Here is an 18,946-nt window from a genome sequence, read left to right as displayed (position 1 = left end):
TTGTTTTGTGACTTACTCCTTTACCCGAGTACACAGATAGCTCTTCCTGGGCCAGGGTCTTCAGGGCCAGCTCTTCAAGGGCAGGCAGCACAATGGACTCAGCACGGCCCTCAGATTTCAACGTACATGGTTCGAATTTCACCGGGTCCCCCACCCCATGGTAACATGAGCCACAGACATCAACACAAACACCAGCTGAAGCAGGACCACAGACTCATACATGGCCCTGGGCAGCAGCTCCTCGGGGCCTGCATGTTACCATGGCCCCAGGTAGTTCCCTTTCCTTTCTTACAATTCGATGTTTTTTGAAAATGACATTAACAGACTGGGGAAATTTATGATACTTAATGAAGAACAACCATATGTGAATTAGCAAAGACTTGAAACAATGTGTGTGTGTGTGTGTGTGTGTGTATGCATGTATGTAGGTATGTATGTGTGTGCCCGCACATGTGAAGTTGCTCATGGAGCAACTGGGTATCAGATTCACTGACGCTAGAGTTATAGAAAGTTGAGAGCAGCTGACATGGGTGCTGGGAACTCAACTCCATTGCTCTGCAAGAGCAGCAAGTGTTCTTGATGACCAGCCCTTAAAATATATTTCTAAAGGGAAGAGAAGAGTAATCAATTTTTTCTACAAATGAAAAGTGTTAGGAAAAAAAAAAAGTGTTAGGAAAAAAAATGTCTCAACAAAAAGATAAACAGGCCGGGCGGTGGTGGCGCACGCCTTTAATCCCAGCACTCGGGAGGCAGAGGCAGGCGGATCTCTGTGAGTTCGAGACCAGCCTGGTCTACAAGAGCTAGTTCCAGGACAGGCTCCAAAGCTACAGAGAAACCCTGTCTCGAAAAACCAAAAAAAAAACCAAAAAAAAAAAAAAAGATAAACAGGACAAACCATCTGGCAAAATCAGATAAACTGGTAAAACAGAGGATATATACAGTGCTGAATTCTCTTCCCAGTTCTCAGTATAAAAGCAGAATAATGGAAATTTAATGGAAGAAAGACATTCTTTGAATCAATGCTATTAGTAAGTTAAACAGCTTACAGATGATCTTGATCCATATTTTATATCATAAACAAATAATATTTCTGAACGGCTACAGACCCAGATGTCTAAATCTTAAACCTTTAGAAGATACAGAAAAATATTTGGTTTATGCTAGGATAAGCAAACAATAGACCTGACAAGCTGAGTTCAATCTCTGGATCCTGCAGTAGAAGAGAACACACTTTTCAGGTTTGTCCTCTAACCTCCACCCATGTGCCGTGCTTCATGCACCTGCACTTATTTACACACACTTACACACACATACACACCAAATAAATAATTTTAAAACATGACCTAAAAATTAAAATAATTGCTAAGTTGGATTTTATTAAAATTTACTATTTTTTTTTCCAAAAAGACTAAGACAATGAAAAGCCAAACTGCAGGCTGAAGAAAATATTTGCAAGCCATGTATCTGATGTACCAACAATCCCAGGTATGTGAAAAGCTGATGCAGGAGGATTACTTACAACACGTGACTCTTGTTCACAACAAAACAACTTAATCTAGAATATATAATAACTGTGGTTTGAATAAGATTTCCCCTATAGACTCATGTGTTTGAACACACGGTCTCCAATTGGTGACAATGTTTAGGAAGGTTATGGAACCTTTAAGAGAAAGAATGTTATAGAGGATGTAACTGGGGGTGCACTTTGAAATTTTATAAGCTGGCCACATTTCCTGATCGCTCTCTGCTTCTAAGTTGCCCATGCAGTTTGAGAGGCCAGCTTCTTACTCCAGTTTGCCATGTGTTCCATGCCATGATGAACTGTAACCATTCTGGAACTCACAGTCAAAATAAAATTTTTCTCCCTTAAGTTGCTTTTGTTATGATAACATAAAAGCAACTAAGATAATTATAATAGAAAACAATAAAATATTAAAATTCCTTCAGTTGAGGGAGACTTAGACAGCAAACAGAAAAAGCATCTCGAATCCAACTCCACTGTTATTAGGAAAATGTGCACTAAAACCACGAAGCAACTAACAAATGAACTCTCAGTGTTGCCAAGTAAGGATGCAAAAATGGCACAGCAGTCCTGATCTTAGGTGCTTCCTTTAAACAAAATACACAAAAGCTTGCATTCAAATGTTAGTAGTGGCTTTAAAATCATTAAAAATGAGAAGTAACCTTATGCCTTCATTAGTTTTTTTAACACTGCCATAAAAAAATCATGAGAAATTTGATAGTTTAAAAAGCATAAAATTTGCCAGGCATGGTAGCAAATGCTTTTAATCCCAGCACTTGAGAGGCAGAGGGAAGCAGATTTATGTGAGTTCCAGGACAGCCAGGACTATTATACAAAGAAACCCTGTCTTGAAAAAGGAGGGAAAAAAAGAGCATAAATTCACTGTATTAATATTCTGAAAGTCAGCAGTACAGTATGGATCTTTCTGAACTAGATATAAACAAACGGATCTAGGGGGCTAGCTATGGATTCATCTTCTGTTCTTTTTGGTTCTGGACAGAACTGTGTTCCTTGTGGCTGTAGGACCAAAATTCCTGTTTCCCTGAAGGTGGTTACAGCCTCGACCTTTGATGTCATACCTTTCTTACTCCTCTCTCCCTGTCTCTCTTTCTCTGTCTCTCTCTCACTTTTAGGGTTCAGATGGTGTTGGCTTCAGCAGCACATATACTAAAATTGGAATGATACAGAGAAGATTAGCATGGCCCCTATGCAAGAAAAATAAAAAAAAAAATAAAAAAAGTTCAGATGATTATAGCAGCCCACATGGATAATCTAGGATAAGTCCCCTATCAAAAAGTTCTTAATCTTAAATCTAAAGTTTATTTTGTTATATAAAGTAATATATTCTCAGGGTCTGAAGACTAAAATGCCATTAGAGTATATCAACTGGGGAATTAAAAACAGATATACCCACAGGATGGAGAAGTACTCAGCAATGAGAAGAAACATGTATGAGCCCCAGATACTATGCTACTAAAGTCAATCTCAAAAGACCATATATGGAGTTAAAGAAATGCCTCAGTGATTAGGAGTGCTTACTGCTCTATTAGTCACCACTGACTCACAAATCCTTAAAACTGGCAGTCAGCTGAAACCTTCCAACACTATACAAAGAATCGAAACAACTGGTTCTTTAAAAAGGCCTTTCCAATTAACAAATAAATCAAGTTTTGTCTCTACTGCATCCCTTGCACAAAAGACATCAACATTCAATCCTACTCTAACCAAGGTATCTAAATGTGCAACAAGAAACAGAACCTGCAGGTACCATAAAGTGTGAGATTCTATCTTAACATTATAAATCATGATATTGTCAGTGATTCCATAATACTTTACTTAAGGTTTTCTGAAAACATTACCTGCTATTTCAGAGTAAACTATGGTAGGTAGAATACTAATTGTTATAACATAAAAAAAATTATAGAGTACATGTGACCATAATTGTGTCCAAATAACAAAATAGAAATTTTATTATTCTTTGCTGCCTAAAAGTATAGTCAGTTCTTTATTCCATATAAGTGAGAATCAAACTCACAGAGAATACTGTGAGAGGAAAACTCTCTAATGCATTAATATAAGCATATGGAAACAGAACTTATGCTGGTTAGTTTTCTCATTGCTGTTATTCTGGTTCATGGTTTAAGAAGATAAAGTCTATCATGGCAAGGGAGGCAGGGCAGCAGAAATGACTCATGGCTACAGTAGCAGAAACATAAAGCAGCTACTTACTACACAGTATCAACTGGAGTGGGGTGTGCATATGAATAAGGAAGCAGGGCCAGACTGCAACCCTAAAACCCAACCCCAAAGACTACTTCCTAGTCTGACCCCACCTCCTAAAGGTTCCACAACTTCCTAGTCTGACCCCACCTCCCAAAGGTTCCACAACTTCCTAGTCTGACCCCACCTCCTAAAGGTTCCACAACTTCCTAGTCTGACCCCACCTCCTAAAGGTTCCACAACTTCCTAGTCTGACCCCACCTCCTAAAGGTTCCACAACTTCGCAACCCAGTGTCACCAGTTGGGGCCCAAGTGTTTCTACACAAGCCTACGGAGCACATCCCACATGCAGAACACAGTGCTTTCCACGCACCTCCAACAGGCTCTGGTCATCTTATCAGACAAAACATTAAGAGCATGCACTGCCACATTCAGCCACAACATAATTTTTTTAACAGGGGGGAAAAAGACACACAAGCAATGAGCTGTTTTTTATAAAATAGTAAAGAATAACTAAAAATTAAAAGTCATTTCACAGCTTCATTTAGACTTCGTAAGAAAAAGAATGCAGGAAATTCCCAATATACATCAATGTAAAGTAAAACTGTTGTAAGTTATTGTTAGAATAAAACTGCAAAATAATACAGTAATTTTTTTCTATCTTTACCATATGGCAATTCTAAGGACTTTCACTCCTTTTCCCATTTGGTCATCATAATGTTCTATGAGGTAGAATTTTATCCTTCAGATGAGAAAATTAAGGCCAGAAAGTTTAAACAGTTTGCCAAATGTCAGACTGGTAGTAAACGGTGGAAGTCTCTCTAAAATAAGGCTACCTTAAACCCCGAACATCCACTTTATCTTTACGCGAACTCTACAGCTTACAGAAACAATCCTCCAAGTGGCAACACCACTACATAATAATCCACATAATACATAATCCAGAGCTGTGCGCTCTGTCTATATCAAAGTAGGAAATCAGCCATCATTCACAATTGGTTTGTTTTCTTTTAAGTACACTGCTGCTACGTGGCCCACACTCACAATTGAATCCTCCTGCCTCAGTCTCCCAATATGCACTACCATGGCCAGCTTTACCTAGAATTTGGCCACAAGGCAATAAAATAATTCTCTCTTACTAGAAAAACTAGCATATGCTCTCAAGTTAAAATTTTATTATTTTAAAAGTGGAAATTTTCAATAAACAAAATTTTCAATAAAATTTTCAATAAACAAAAATCAAAACGGCTACTTTACAGGAATAGAGTAAAAAGTTAGCAAAAAGATGTATTTCTAAGTACACCCTGCTGTGGGATCTTTAGACTTCATGCATATTTAAACTCATGCCCATGCCCTTGTCTTCTCACTTTAAAGAAAAGGCCAAGGCTGTATCTCAAACTGGCAGCCAAACTGGTAACGTGTAGGCATCTCTGATGTGGCACTAGTTTTGGTGGCATGAAAGCTTCAGGATTGAAGGAGTGATGGAGAGAAGCTGAGTTCAATCCCCAGTACCCACATGGTAGAAGGAAAAAACCAACTCTCATAAACTGTTCTTTGACTTCCACATGCATCCCATGACATATGTACAGACACACAGACACACTGAATGAGTATAAAGAGCTGTTTCCCTGAGCATCTTTTCAAGCATCCGGAGCTGCATTTCTTTCACTTGAAGCTCACCACTTCTCCCTCCTCTCCACAATCAACAGCATGATCTCTCTCCTGAGACCTGTTGTTTCCTTCTACTTCTGTCAGGTAGTGTTCTGTGTCAGATGTTCTTTCTGCCATATAAATACATATGGGATTGCATTTAGGACCTAGCCTGATAATACTGGAAAATTGTCGAATAGCAACCTGACATTTAAATCACATCTACACTGCCCTTTTTTTTTCCCAGGCATGCTAACAATGATAAACTGTAATATCAGGGTTTGGGTAACTTTATTACCTACCACAGATAGTAAAAAATTACATCTATATTTTCACTAAAATATCATGGAAATTAAGTTTTGGGTCCTCCTCCTCCTCCTCCCTCCCTCCTCCCTCCTCCTCCCCCCTCCTCCCCCCCTCCCCTCCCCCCCCCTCCTCCTCCTCCTCTTCTTTTCTTTTCTTAAGACAGAGTTTCTCTATATAGTCCTGGCTGTCCTGGAACTCACTCTGTAGATCAGGCTGGCCTCAAACTCGGAGATCTGCCTGTCTCAAGAGCTGGGATTAAAGGTGTGAACCACCACTGTCTGATTAAATATTTTCTTTCTATATTACCTGTATTTGTGATTCTATCACCAATAGAAACCACAGGTATCCTCAAATAATGTAGTTGCTGCAGACATCTAAAATAGTTTATACTAACTTCTACTTCAAATTATGAAGTCAGTAGAACTGATGCTACATCTTACCATATTAGCAAGTGTGTATATTACTATATCACAAAACATAACTTAAGTTTCAAGGACTGATGTTCTTTGTGGTTCTATTTTAATGCAAAAGTTAAAACTAAAAACCAGGCTGAGAATAGCCTTTGATCCCAGTACTTGGGAAGCAGAAGCAAGTGGATCTCTGTGAGTTCAAGGCCATCTTGGTCTACACAGTGAGTTCCAGGACAACCAAAGCTACATAATAAGATCCTGTCTAAAAAACAGAGAGAGAGAGAGAGAGAGAGAGAGAGAGAGAGAGAGAGAGAGAGAGAGAGAGAGAGAGAGAGAGAGAGAAAGAGAGAGAAGCGTTGATTTTAGAAGGATTATGTGGACAGGTGGATTGAGCAAGGTAAGGAGATAAAATACAAAAGTTCTTATTATGACTTTAAAGTCCTGGATACTGTAAATTATATGCATAAAAACAAACACATATATACACACATACACCCTTTGTTGTTGTTATTATTTGGGTAAATAAATGCCTATGTTCAAATCCATAACCTATATAAATGCAGTTTACATGGAAAAGGGGACTTTGTAGATGTGCTTAAAGATATTGAGAAATACTCTCACATATTACCCTGACGTGCCCAATCACAGCAGTTATCATAAGAGGGGACCCAAGAAAAGTCAGAGATAGAAAAGAAAGCAACATCACATGCTTGAAACATAAAAGAGAGTTCACAAGCCAAAAGGAATAGGCAGCACCTAGTAGTCATGAAGTGAAGGGCAAATCCATCCTGCTGATTCCACCGATGTCACATATCTACCCTGCTGACTCCACTGCATGTCAAGGACATGTCTGCCCTGCTGACTCCACCTCATTAGCCCAGTAAAAGCAATGCTCACATCTGACCTCCAGAACTGTAAGATAAAATGCTATGCCAGGTGTGGCAGTGCTCGGCTATAGTGAACCCCCCAGCAGTTCTAACACCCGGGAGGTAGCAGAAAGAAGAGGGTGACTTTCAGGTCAGTCTAGACTTCACAGTGAGACCCTTCTCCACTAAAACAAAACAAAGCACAACAAAAGAGGTAATGAACGGGTTACTTTAAGTCATTCCGCGTTCAACTTTTTATACTGACACAGGATGCTAAGACATAGATCACTAAAAGACTTCAATAATCTCCAACTCTTCAACACTCAAGGTACACAGGAACAGGTCAGAAAAAAGAATGAAGAAGCACTCAGTAAGAGATACTACATAGGATCAATGCCCTTTCCACAGTATATTAAAATATTAATTAGAAAAGAAAAGTAGTAGGCACTTCCAAATGACTTTACAAGCAGGAACATGAGAGCATGAAATGGAGGTCATAAGGTACTGGAAAACGACCCTAAACTATAGCCGTTTAATAAAAGCATGAGGGCTTTGTGAAAATGTGTCATTTTCTAGAAATTAGAAAAAATACTTAGAAAATATCTAATTTATTAAAAATATAAGAAAATAGGTGAACAGAATATAGAAAATATCAAATATTAGAACTAGGAGACAGGAATACAGACATTTTTATTATACTAGTCTACTTTTCTGCATGCTTGTAAAGAATAGTTTTTAATTCTTTACTATTAAGGAAGTCAGCATTAAATAGTTTTTAATTTTTATTAATAAAGATTAATACAATAAAAAATATTAACAAAAGAATTAAAAACTAGGCCAGGAGTGTTAAACAGTGGTAGAGTACTTGCCTAGCATGTGTGGGCCTTAGGTTCAATTCATAGCATGACTTTAAAACACACAGAAAGCCCCCAACAGTAAAAATCCCTTTCAGCTAAAACAAGCAGAAAATGCAATTAATTTTAGAAATTCATACACACACACACAGAGAGTGTCTCTTACCTGTAACACCAGCATTCAAAAAACAAGTTAACATCTAATATTAATGTAAGTCACATAAATGCCTCTTCAGTTCACCTATTTTCATATGCTGTCATCTTTAATACAAATTCACACAATCACTTTATATGTATATGCCTACTCATATAACCAATATCCACATTTCTAGTTTGTGCTTCCTTAAAATAAAAACAAACAAACAAAAAGTCTTAGCTCAATTTAAAAACAAACAAAAAACAAAACCAAAAAAAGCCACCAAAGTTTAAAGTCAGGCACATATGGTAGCACATATATGTAATTCCAGCACTCAGGAGGCAGAAAAAGGAGGCTCTGGAACCTGAGTTTGAGGTCAACCTGGGCAACAGAATAAGACTATTTCAAAAAGAAAGTTGATATTTATATATATATTTATACAGTGTCGCCCATTGTTCAGTGTTTCCCCATAACTAACTGACCACAACTTTCAGTATTCTCAAAGCAAGTGATTGCATACTTTTTTCATATTTCTATTTACATATTTACTTACATTTAACTATCATGCACAACAGTAACAACTATACTATAAACAGGCATGAGTTAGTCTTGGGAAGCAGACAGCTACAAGCATATTTCTATTAGAGACCAGTCACTACAGAAGGGTTGCTGGCAACCAACTTAGCACACTGCTGATGTCAATCTGTTTTTCAAATCAAATGAAAATATGATTACTAAAGATAAAGCTGAAAGAGAAACTTTGACTTTTAAAAAGGTGATAGTAAAGTTAAAAGGAACCATGGTTATGGGGAGGGAACAGCAGAGGGGAATAGTAGGATACAAGTGATTTTAAGGGAGAAATGGGAAAAACAAGGGCTATAATTAGGGAGGCAGAGGGAGATTAATACAGAAAAAGGAAAAGAGAAAATGAAATAGCAGAAAGGATATCTGAAAAAGTTATAAGGAATTCTATTATCTATCTACTTAAATTACATATAATACCTCCAAGCCTGAGTACACCTATGTACATATAGTTTAAATAACATTTCCCCATTTGTGTTGACAATGCTTCCCTCCAAGACTCACACACTAATGATGATGATGATAATGATGATGATGATGATGATGATGATGATGATGATGATAAATAACCAGGTAGGAGAACCCTACTTTTGAGTTCTTGTTCAGGGTTATCTAAGAAAATCCCCAAACATAGTCTTATTGCGGCTGCCTGTGGTTGCCTCCCTGAGGTTAAAGGTAAGTAAACCTCTTTTGCTTAATATACCTTTCACTTCAGACACAGGACAGAAGATCTGAGTTGGTTAGACCTGGAAACCCCCTCCTGAGGATTAGTTCTCATAGTACCAGAAGGTATCATGTAAGCTTCTGAGGGAGGGAAGCAACCAACAGACTTACCTGGCTGTAATGCCTACAGATTAAAACAGTGAACAGCACAGCACTAACTCCCTAAGGGGGCAATAATGACACATATACTTTGCCTCTGTAACTGGATTTAATACCCTGTTCAATAAGAGGGAAATCATGCCTGGTACTGGAAACCTAGCCATCTACCTGGGACTAGCAAAGTCATGGGTCTTGAAAAAGTACCTACAACTATCACTTTACTAATCCCTAACTACAGTCTAAATATCCTCATCCCCACAGGTTACGTATAGTACTCAACCCCTCATCAAGAGAACTTCTCCTTGCAACACGCAGAAACCATTACAGAAAACCACACCTGATGAAAAGGAAGTGAAAAAGTGACTGTGTGGTGTCCAGCCCAGCTAATCAATCTACAGCCCAGCTCCTCCACCTATGGCTCCGAGACTAGACTAGAGTGGAAGGAGTAGGAAGATTCTAAGACCCAGAAGAACAGGAAGTTCCCTGAGATTGAGTCCAGAAATCTCATCAGCATAGCTGCCTAAACAAGACCTAAATATAAACACCAAGAAGAATGCTAACACGGGAGTGGGGAAGAGCTCAGGAGCCCTCAACCCTAGACAGAGAACCACAGGCAACAAAGGAATGATGGGAGCAGGAAAAACAGCCATCCCCAGGGAAAAACACACCAATTTATTACATTTAAGAACGTGTGTGGGCTGGAGAGATGGCTCAGCGGTTAAGAGCATTGCCTGCTCTTCCAAAGGTCCTGAGTTCAATTCCCAGCAACCACATGGTAGCTCACAACCATCTGAAATGAGATCTGATGCCCTCTTCTGGCCTGCAGGCAGACACACAAGACAGAATATTGTATACATAATAAATAAGTAAATAAATAAATATTTAAAAAAAAGAACGTGTGTGTGTGTGTGTGTGTGTGTGTGTGTGTGTGTGTGTGTAACAACAATTAAAAAAGCAGAGGCCATGAATTGAGAGAAAGATGGAGGCAGAGCATGGGAAGGGTTGGAGGAAGGAAAGGAAAGAACACTGTAATTGTATTTTAATTTCAAAAAATATTTTTAAAAGATGATAGGGAAAGATTAGGCAAAAGGTAAAATACTTACTAGTCATCTAACCCAGTATATGAACAAGATGAGGCAATTCACTGACAAAAGAAAAATGGTAACCTAGCACAACAATTAGATTTCAGTGATTCCAAGAACAGGAAAAAAATTTAAGATAGTTAGCAAAACAACAAATAATCTTCAAGTCTTTCAAAGTTCTCCATATGTCATCAGTAAGCAGACCATACAGACCATTAAATGAGGACTCCACCTATGGCCTCTGAAAAGCTCAGCCCATGATCTTAGGTAGGGAATCTGTTGCTGTGATAAAAGACCATTAGCACAGGCGACCTGGAGAGGAAAAGGGTTATTTTCATCTCACAGCTCTCGGGTCATAACCCGTCACTGAGGGAAGTTAGGGTAGGAACGCAGGGTAGGAACCTGGAAGCAAGAACAGGAGTAGAAGTCACAGAGGAGCACTGCTTACTGACTTGCACACCACGGCTTGTTCAGCCTGCTTTCTTGTATATACAAGGACCACCTGCTCAGGGTGGCACCACCCATAATGGGCTAGGACCTCCCAAATGAATCACAATCAAGAAAGTGCCTCACAGGCTTACCTACAAGCCAATCAGATGGGGACATTTCCCAACTGAGGATCTGTTTTCCCAAGGGACTCTAGTCTGTGTGAAGCTGACATAAACATTAACTAGAACATATGTTAAGGAATATTCTTAAGAGAGTATGGAAAAGTTTCTATCTGCTTCCCATTTTTAAACAAGTGGGTCACAATTTGCTTCAAAGGAATCAGACTGGAAAAAGTTTGGAGGTTTAAAATACCAGAGAGGAGGAAAGTGGATGGTAAGTTTGGAAGAACTCATCATACTATTGTCTTTTTTACATGCTAAAATTATTCCATACTTAATACAATTAAACATAACAATGTCATACATTCCAGAGTGGTGAAAGTAGCTGACTGAACCACAGGTCAATATTCTAAATATATCATTCCCAACAAGCCCAGATCTCAGGTCTATCTTAGCCCCCCTTTAAAAATCCATTGGCAGAAATACTTGGTTGTAATGTAAATTTGTGCTGCCTATTAATCAAGCTCAAGGGTATTCACAATACTCAAATACTTTATTGTATTTAAGTTTAATAAAAGTGGGTTATGAAAGACTTCATTTCTAACAAGTTCAAATTTTGTTAAAAAGCTATTGAGAGCAATTGGTATTTGGTTAAACAGCATTCATTATACAAACATAGTCAAGGGAAATTTACGGAATAAACTCTTAGCACTCTACTGACAGCTGAGCTGAACCACTAAACAGAGATCACCATTCTTATGAAGAAACAAAAGGTAGTAAGCAGCTGTATTATGATCGCTCAACCGGAAAACTAACAGAGCCACTAACGGCTGGCTGCCAACTGAGCTTTGCAAGTAAACAGACTAATATCTGAATGTATAAGAGCTTATTAAACCAACCAACAACAACAACAGAGTTCCACAACATACCACTGCTAGGGTTTAACAACTGACAAGTAGGCACAAACCAATTCTAGTTGCTGCTCTTAAGACAAAAGATCCCAATAATTCCTAAACTAAACCCTGCAAAGCGGTCATCAAACCTCACCATTCTAGCTTTTCAAGTAGCAAATATTTGGAAAACTGTTTTGAAGGTGGAATAGTTTATAGACAAAGAACCCTAGTTATTACATTAAACTAATGCAGTATAACTAATAACCAGTATCTCCAAAGTAGTAACTAAATAAAGTCAACTGATACTTCTAACCACACTAAAGTTTAAGGATCTCCAAAAATGGGAGAGAGAGAGAGAGAGAGAGAGAGAGAGAGAGAGAGAGAGAGAGAGAGAGAGAGAGAGAGAGAGCGAGCTGGGTGTGGTGGCACCTTAAACCCAGCTCTCAAGGAGGCAGAGGCAGGTAGATCTCTGGGACCTCTGGGAATTCTGGGCTAGCCAGGGCTACAGTGAGACCCTGTCTCAAACTAAAAAGAGAAGAGAATGAGAATAAGAAGGAAAGAAAGGAGAGAGGGAGGGAAGGAAGGAGGGAGGCAGGGAGGCAGGGAGGGAGGGAGGCAGGGAGGCAGGGAGGGAGGGAGGCAGGGAGGATGGATCTCCATGTAGATAGTTCATCTACACTGTCAACTTGACTAAATTAGAATCAAGATGGAAACTCACTTCTGGGTTGTATAGATGAAGGTATTTCCAGAAAAGTTTAAGTGGGGAAGGAAGTCCCATGCTAAAGGTAAACAGCACCATCCCATGTGCTGGGTTCCCTGACTAAATAAAGAGAAAAGCACAGGACACTAGCCCGTCTCTCTGCTTGACTGTGGATGCAGTGTGACCAGCTGCCTCACACTACTGCTGCCATGCCTTCCCATCATAATGAACTGTAGCTTCTTAAATGTGAGCCAAAATAACATGCCTTTCAAGCTGCTCTGATTGGCCATCACTGTCTTGTCAACAAGAAAAGGAACTAATGCACCATGTCCTGTTTAATTTGCTGTGATACTGTGTTGAAGAAATGTCTCATTGCTGGAATTAAAAGACAATAAGCAAATTTTTAATTTGCCTTTTACGATATCTTACTCTCTCTCACCGTGTGCATATGTACAATGTATGTAATGGCGGGCATGTGCAGGCAGGTCAGAAACTTGTGGGGTCAGTTGTTTTACTTCCACCATGTGGGCTCTGGGATCAAACTCAGGCTGCCAGGCTTGGCAGCAGAGGCCTTTACCTTCTAAACCATCTTCGGGGCCTTTCAGGTCATTTTTACTGTATGGGAGGACTAATGCTTCTACCACAATGCTCATGCGGAGATCAGAACTCACCTTACAGGACTCAGCTCTCTCTACCTTGTGGGTCCCAGGGACTGAATTCAAGCGACAACAGAGGCCTTTACCTCTGAGCCACTCAATGGAAAATGAAGTAATTCTTGAAAAGACCAAGTCTCTTTGTATTTATACTTTTTTTCCAAAATTTAGGCATATTCTGTATATTAAAAAGTTAACAGTAAAAGTTGAATTTGAAGGCAGGAGAGATGGCTCAGCAGTTAAGAGCACTGGTTGCTCTTTCAGAGGACCCGGATTCAATTCCCAGCACCCACAAGGCAGCTCACAACTGTCTGTAACTCCAGTTCCAGGGGATCTAACAACCTCACAAGTCATATATGCAAGCAAAATACCAATGCACATAAAATAAAAATAAATAAATAAATTTTAGAAAGTGGAATTTGATAGCTAATTCAAAGCACACCCTCTGTGGAAAAAAGTTAGGAATGGCTGGAACAATCCCAGAGTCTCATACATAATCTGCAGTAAAACTTATTTTGAGAATTTCAGAATTTCCTACCTTCTAAAACTATGATACTATTTCCTCATTGCTCATTACATCTTATTTTGAGAATTTCAGAATTTCCTATCATCTAAAACTACAATACTATTTCCATATAGCTCATTACCTATAGGGAAATACAAATTCATTTCCACTGACATATTCTGCAATAAAAACACATTCATTTAAAATTCATAAAAAGGTATTTAGCAATAACAATTCTGAAACATTGCGATGATTTCCCTAAAGTGTTTGTATTTTTTCCTTTACATATAAAAATCCCCTTGCCGATTATTTTACTATGCTATTCAAGACTTGAATTTCATTACAAACACATTCTTTAGAGCAGCTAATCTCCTCTTCGGTGCAACTTTAACTGTGAAAAAGCTCCTCTTCCAGCCAATTGCTAGGTGGAGAGACCATGTTAGTTCCCAGGCTCTGCATTATGTTATGTGTTATTTTTGCTAAGCAATTTATCTTAATCTGTGCATTTTATAAGTTTTGACAATTCCTAATTAGGACAGTTGAGATGGTAAAGTTTTTAGGCTATCTGCAATACAGTGTATCTTAGCTTGTTTGCTTCCTTACAGGGATTTAGAAACTGTGGGTATTAGATATTCAAAATTCTTAAATCTCATTCTTCTTTTTTTTTTTTCTCCTTTTTTATTTTTTATTTTATTTATTTATCTATTTTTGGAGACAGGGTCTTGCATGTTGCCTAAGCTGTCCGTGAATTTACTACTTCCCACTTCAGCCTCCTCGGCCAGGATTAAAAGCACTTGCTACAGTTTCGATTGCTCTGACAAAACACCAAAACAAGTGAAGAGGGAGGGTTTATTTCAGCTCACAGTTAGCTGCACACAGTCCATCATGAAGGAAAGTCAGGTACTGGTCACTGGCTTGCCTCCCCTCTTATAGAACCCAGGACCACCTGTCCAGGTCCCACAAGCCTCTGTGAGCATCGGCCTCCTACATCAATAACCATTCAAGAAGATGCCCCTCAGACATGCCTATAAGGCAGTCTAATGAGGATATTTTTCTCAACTGAAGTTGCTCTTCCCAGATAACTTGAGTTTCCGTCAAGCTGACAAAGAAAGGGAGGGAGGGAGGGAGGGAGGGAGGAAGGAAAAAGACCTAACCAGGACATCAACTTTAAATTTTTATGAATTTCAAAATAACCAAGTGTTAAACTTTTTCATAAATACCTTTTTTGTTGTTATTTTAGAAGTAAAATAAACCCACTTTGAAACAGGCAAGTCTGGAGAGAGGGCCAGAAGATTAAGAGCACTTGCTGCTCTTCCAGGACTGGGATTCTATTACCAGCCCCCACTGGGTGGCTCACAACTGCCAGCAGCTTCAACTCCAGGGAACCCAGTGCTTCTGGCCTCTGCAGGAACCTGCACTTGTACAAACTCACAAACACACATATACATAATGAAAAGTAAAGCCTTAAAAAAAATAATGTAAGTGACAAATATCAAATAAGCTTTCAGCAGGAGAATATAGTCTGGGAAGAGAAAAGCATTTCAACAACTGACCTTAGAGAAGAAACACAATTTGTGTTTAAAGTTGTATACACAATGACCTAACATAAACTATAAAGATAATTTTGGAACTCTTACATTTTGTGCATAAACATTTATGTGTACTTCCATATCTCTTTAGCATGTTATAAGAAAACTAATAGATCATATTAAACATCACACATAGATCCATTGATTCCTGCTGAAGATGTTTGTGTCTCTCAATTCTGTTAACATTATGTCCTTTCTGATTAAAGCTGCAATAAAAAGAAAAAAGCCTGTGTTGTTCATTTGAAGAAAACACAACTGTTTCTCATGTTAGGCTTTTAGTTGTCATTTTCTTTTCTCCCCACAATTCTGGGGAATGAACCACGGGTCTTGTGCAGATCTAGCAAGAAATTTTCCACAGTCCTTTAAGATACATTTAATCTTAATAATATTGATGCTTAATTCAGACATTTGAAAACCATTTGTTTGCTAAAACAGGGATATAAAAGTCTGGTACTGAGGAACATACCTACAATCTCAGGATTTGGGAGGTAGAGAAAGGGGGACCAGATAAACAGCTTGGGGAACCTAAGACTCATCTGTCTCAAACACATTCTCAAAAACAAACAAATAAAGCAATGGCTCAGCAGGTGAAGCACTTGCCATGTAGGCCTGATGGCCTAAGTTCAAGCCCCAAAAGCCACATAAAGGCAAACAGACAACCTACTCCACAAAGTTCTCTGGGCTTTCACGCACGTGCTACAGAACATGCACATGCCACTCACACATCACACACAGAGACAGTAAGAAATAATAACAATGATGCCAATAATAATACAAAACAAGTGTGAAGTGAAATTGACCAGACAAGATAGCACATACTTATGATCCCTGCACTTAGAAAGCTGACTCAATTCAAGGTCAGGTTAGGCTACATAATAACACTTTTGACTCAAACACACAAACAGACTCACATACACATTCACACACTCACTCACAGTGTAAAAATACCAAGATACATTTTAGAACTACAATATCTCAGGCATTGTACATTCATTGAAAACAGGGGTTGAAAAATTGCTCAGCAGTTGAGAGCGCTCAGTTCTCTTGCAGAAGACCCAGACCAGCTAAGCACCAAACAATAGCTCACAGTCATCCGTAGCTCCAAGTCCAGGAGACCTAATGCCCGCTTCCCACCTCCAAGAGCACTGCATACACGTACACGGTACATATATACACACAGGAAAAACAAATCAAATCAAATCAATAAATATTTAAATAATTTAACTAATTAAAAAGTAGTATCATAAACTGAACAAAGATACTTTAATTTCCTCTTTTCGTTAGTCACTAGGAAGCTAAGAAATTGATACATTTCCTAAACTAGTCTCTGGTTTTATGCATTTTTCCTATAATCGGAACTTCATTTATAGATACCTTACTACATTAAACATTTAGGCAAACAAGGTACTACACAGCTGACTGAAATATACATGTCATACACATAACTCCAAACAATGTTTGTCTTCCCAGAAAACTTAACCTGATATTTTTTTTAAAAAAAAAAAAAGAAAATCCATATTTTGATATGTTGCTGCTTAGAAACCATTTCAGAAAAAAATTATATAAAACTTTTGGCTTACTGCCCAGGTTTTAGCAAGTACGTTGCATTATTTTCTTGTTGCTCCTGTAGCAAAGTATTTAGTGGATTAAAACAAGATAAATCTACGCCCAAACAGTTCTGCAGGTCAGCAATCCAAACAGAACCTCAGGGAACTAGAGCCAAGGTGGAAACATCGCTGCATGCCTTCAAGAGGCTACAAGAGAAAGCTCGTTTCTGTATATTCTTCACCCCCTAGAAGGCCATTTATTTTTCTTAATTTATGGCTACTTCTTCCATCTTCAAAGCACATCAATTTTCACCTCCACACCTACTCTGGAGTCCACCTTTGGCTAATAAGTACTGATGCTCATAATCCCATTATAAACTGAAAATACTGGGATGATATGATGGTGCATACATATAATGCCAGCACTTACAAGGTAGAAGTGTCAGGAATGCAGGACCAACCTCAGCTAGAGTAAGAAGCCAGATGAGGCTACCTGAGACAGTCTCAAAAAACAAAAGGCAAAATAACAGCATTACTAACTTAAATTATATTTAATATACCTAACCAAATGAACATGACAGCTTATCCTAGCCTACCTTGACCATGATCAGAGTAATCACAATAGTCAATAGTTGAGCAAAATAATCCACAACAATGCCTACTTTTAATTGATATTGGGAAACATCATTAATAAGGTATTATATAAAATTTCCACCCACCTTTATTGGGTTCTAAGAATCACGTTCACATTGGTCAGCTTACGCAGATAGTTTTTTTTCTACTGAATCAACTCCCTAGTCCTACTCAATCTTTTCTAATATTCTCACACAAATGTTTCTTTATTGTTTCTGAGGTTTTAGTTTTATTTAAGAATCCCACATTTCAGGCTTGACTATCTGACTGCAATTCCTACAACCCACAATTAGAAGGAGAGAAAATACACACCCACGTGCGCATACACACACAATACACACATACATACACAAAATAAGTAATGACATTTTAAATATATATTTAAAAGTAATAAGAATAGGTATTAGTGAAGATGTGGAGGAAAGAGAAAACCTTGCAAGCAATTGGTAGAAATGTAAATTGTACAACTACTAGAGAATAGTATGAAAAGCTCTCAATTTTTTTTAAAAGTAACTCTATATATACCCAAAGACAATGAAATCAACACCTCATAGATATAATCACATTTGGTTTACATTGCAGCCTTATGCACCAGGGTCAAGATATAGTAACAACCTCTGAGTCCTATGATAAAAAATGAATAAAGAAATAGTAGCATATAATAATATATTGTATTACACACATACATACACACATTCCTTATACATATGCATGTATGTATTTATGTATTCAGCTTTTTAAAATGAGATCCTACCATTTGTAACCACATGGATGAGCCTGGAAGCCAAAACAGTAAGTGAAATAAGCTAGACATTTAAAAAAAAAAAAAAAAAAAAGGCTTAGTGGCACACACCTTTAATCCCAGAACTCAGGAGGCAGAGGCAGGCTGTGAGTTCTATATGGTGAGAATTCTGCAAGTTTGAGGCCAGTCTGGTCTATATGAGTTCTAGGACATCCAGGGATACATAGTGAGATCCTATCTCAAAAAATAAAAGAGGAGCCGGGCGGTGGTGGCACACGCCTTTAATCCCAGCACTCGGGAGGCAGAGGCAGGCGGATCTCTGTGAGTTCGAGACCAGCCTGGTCTACAAGAGCTAGTTCCAGGACAGGCTCCAAAGCCACAGAGAAACCCTGTCTCGAAAAAACCAAAAAAAAAAAAAAAAAAAAAAAAAGAGGGAAAGAAAACAAAAAAGTCCCCCAAAACAAGCAAGAAAAGCAAGAAACACCATCAATCATATATGCAATCTCAAAAGATTCCAATATAAGGCTGGAAAGATGGCTCGGCAGTTAAGCACACTTGCTGCTCTTCAAGAGGACTTAGGGTTCTGTTCCAAGAACCTCGGAACCCACTGTCTAGAACTGGCAGCTTCAGGAATTCTGACACCATCTTCTGGCTGCTTCAGGTGTTGCATGCACATGGGGCAGGCA

The 18,946-nt window shown here is 38.5% G+C and overlaps 1 protein-coding gene and 1 non-coding gene across 2 annotated transcripts in view; one reads left to right on the top strand and one right to left on the bottom strand.

Annotated features, from left to right (window-relative positions):
- The window catches only part of Caap1 (caspase activity and apoptosis inhibitor 1), a 54,530-nt gene that overhangs the window by 23,235 nt on the left and 12,349 nt on the right, over nucleotides 1-18,946 (bottom strand). The window lies entirely within an intron of this gene.
- LOC119818075 lies at nucleotides 2,666-2,773 on the top strand. Its single transcript, XR_005285994.1, has one exon. It is a non-coding gene; the product is annotated as a U6 spliceosomal RNA (small nuclear RNA).

The sequence above is a fragment of the Arvicola amphibius genome, chromosome 6 (assembly GCF_903992535.2).
Source record: "Arvicola amphibius chromosome 6, mArvAmp1.2, whole genome shotgun sequence".
Taxonomy (NCBI): domain Eukaryota; kingdom Metazoa; phylum Chordata; class Mammalia; order Rodentia; family Cricetidae; genus Arvicola; species Arvicola amphibius.
This window is presented reverse-complemented; position numbering and strand designations above follow the sequence as displayed.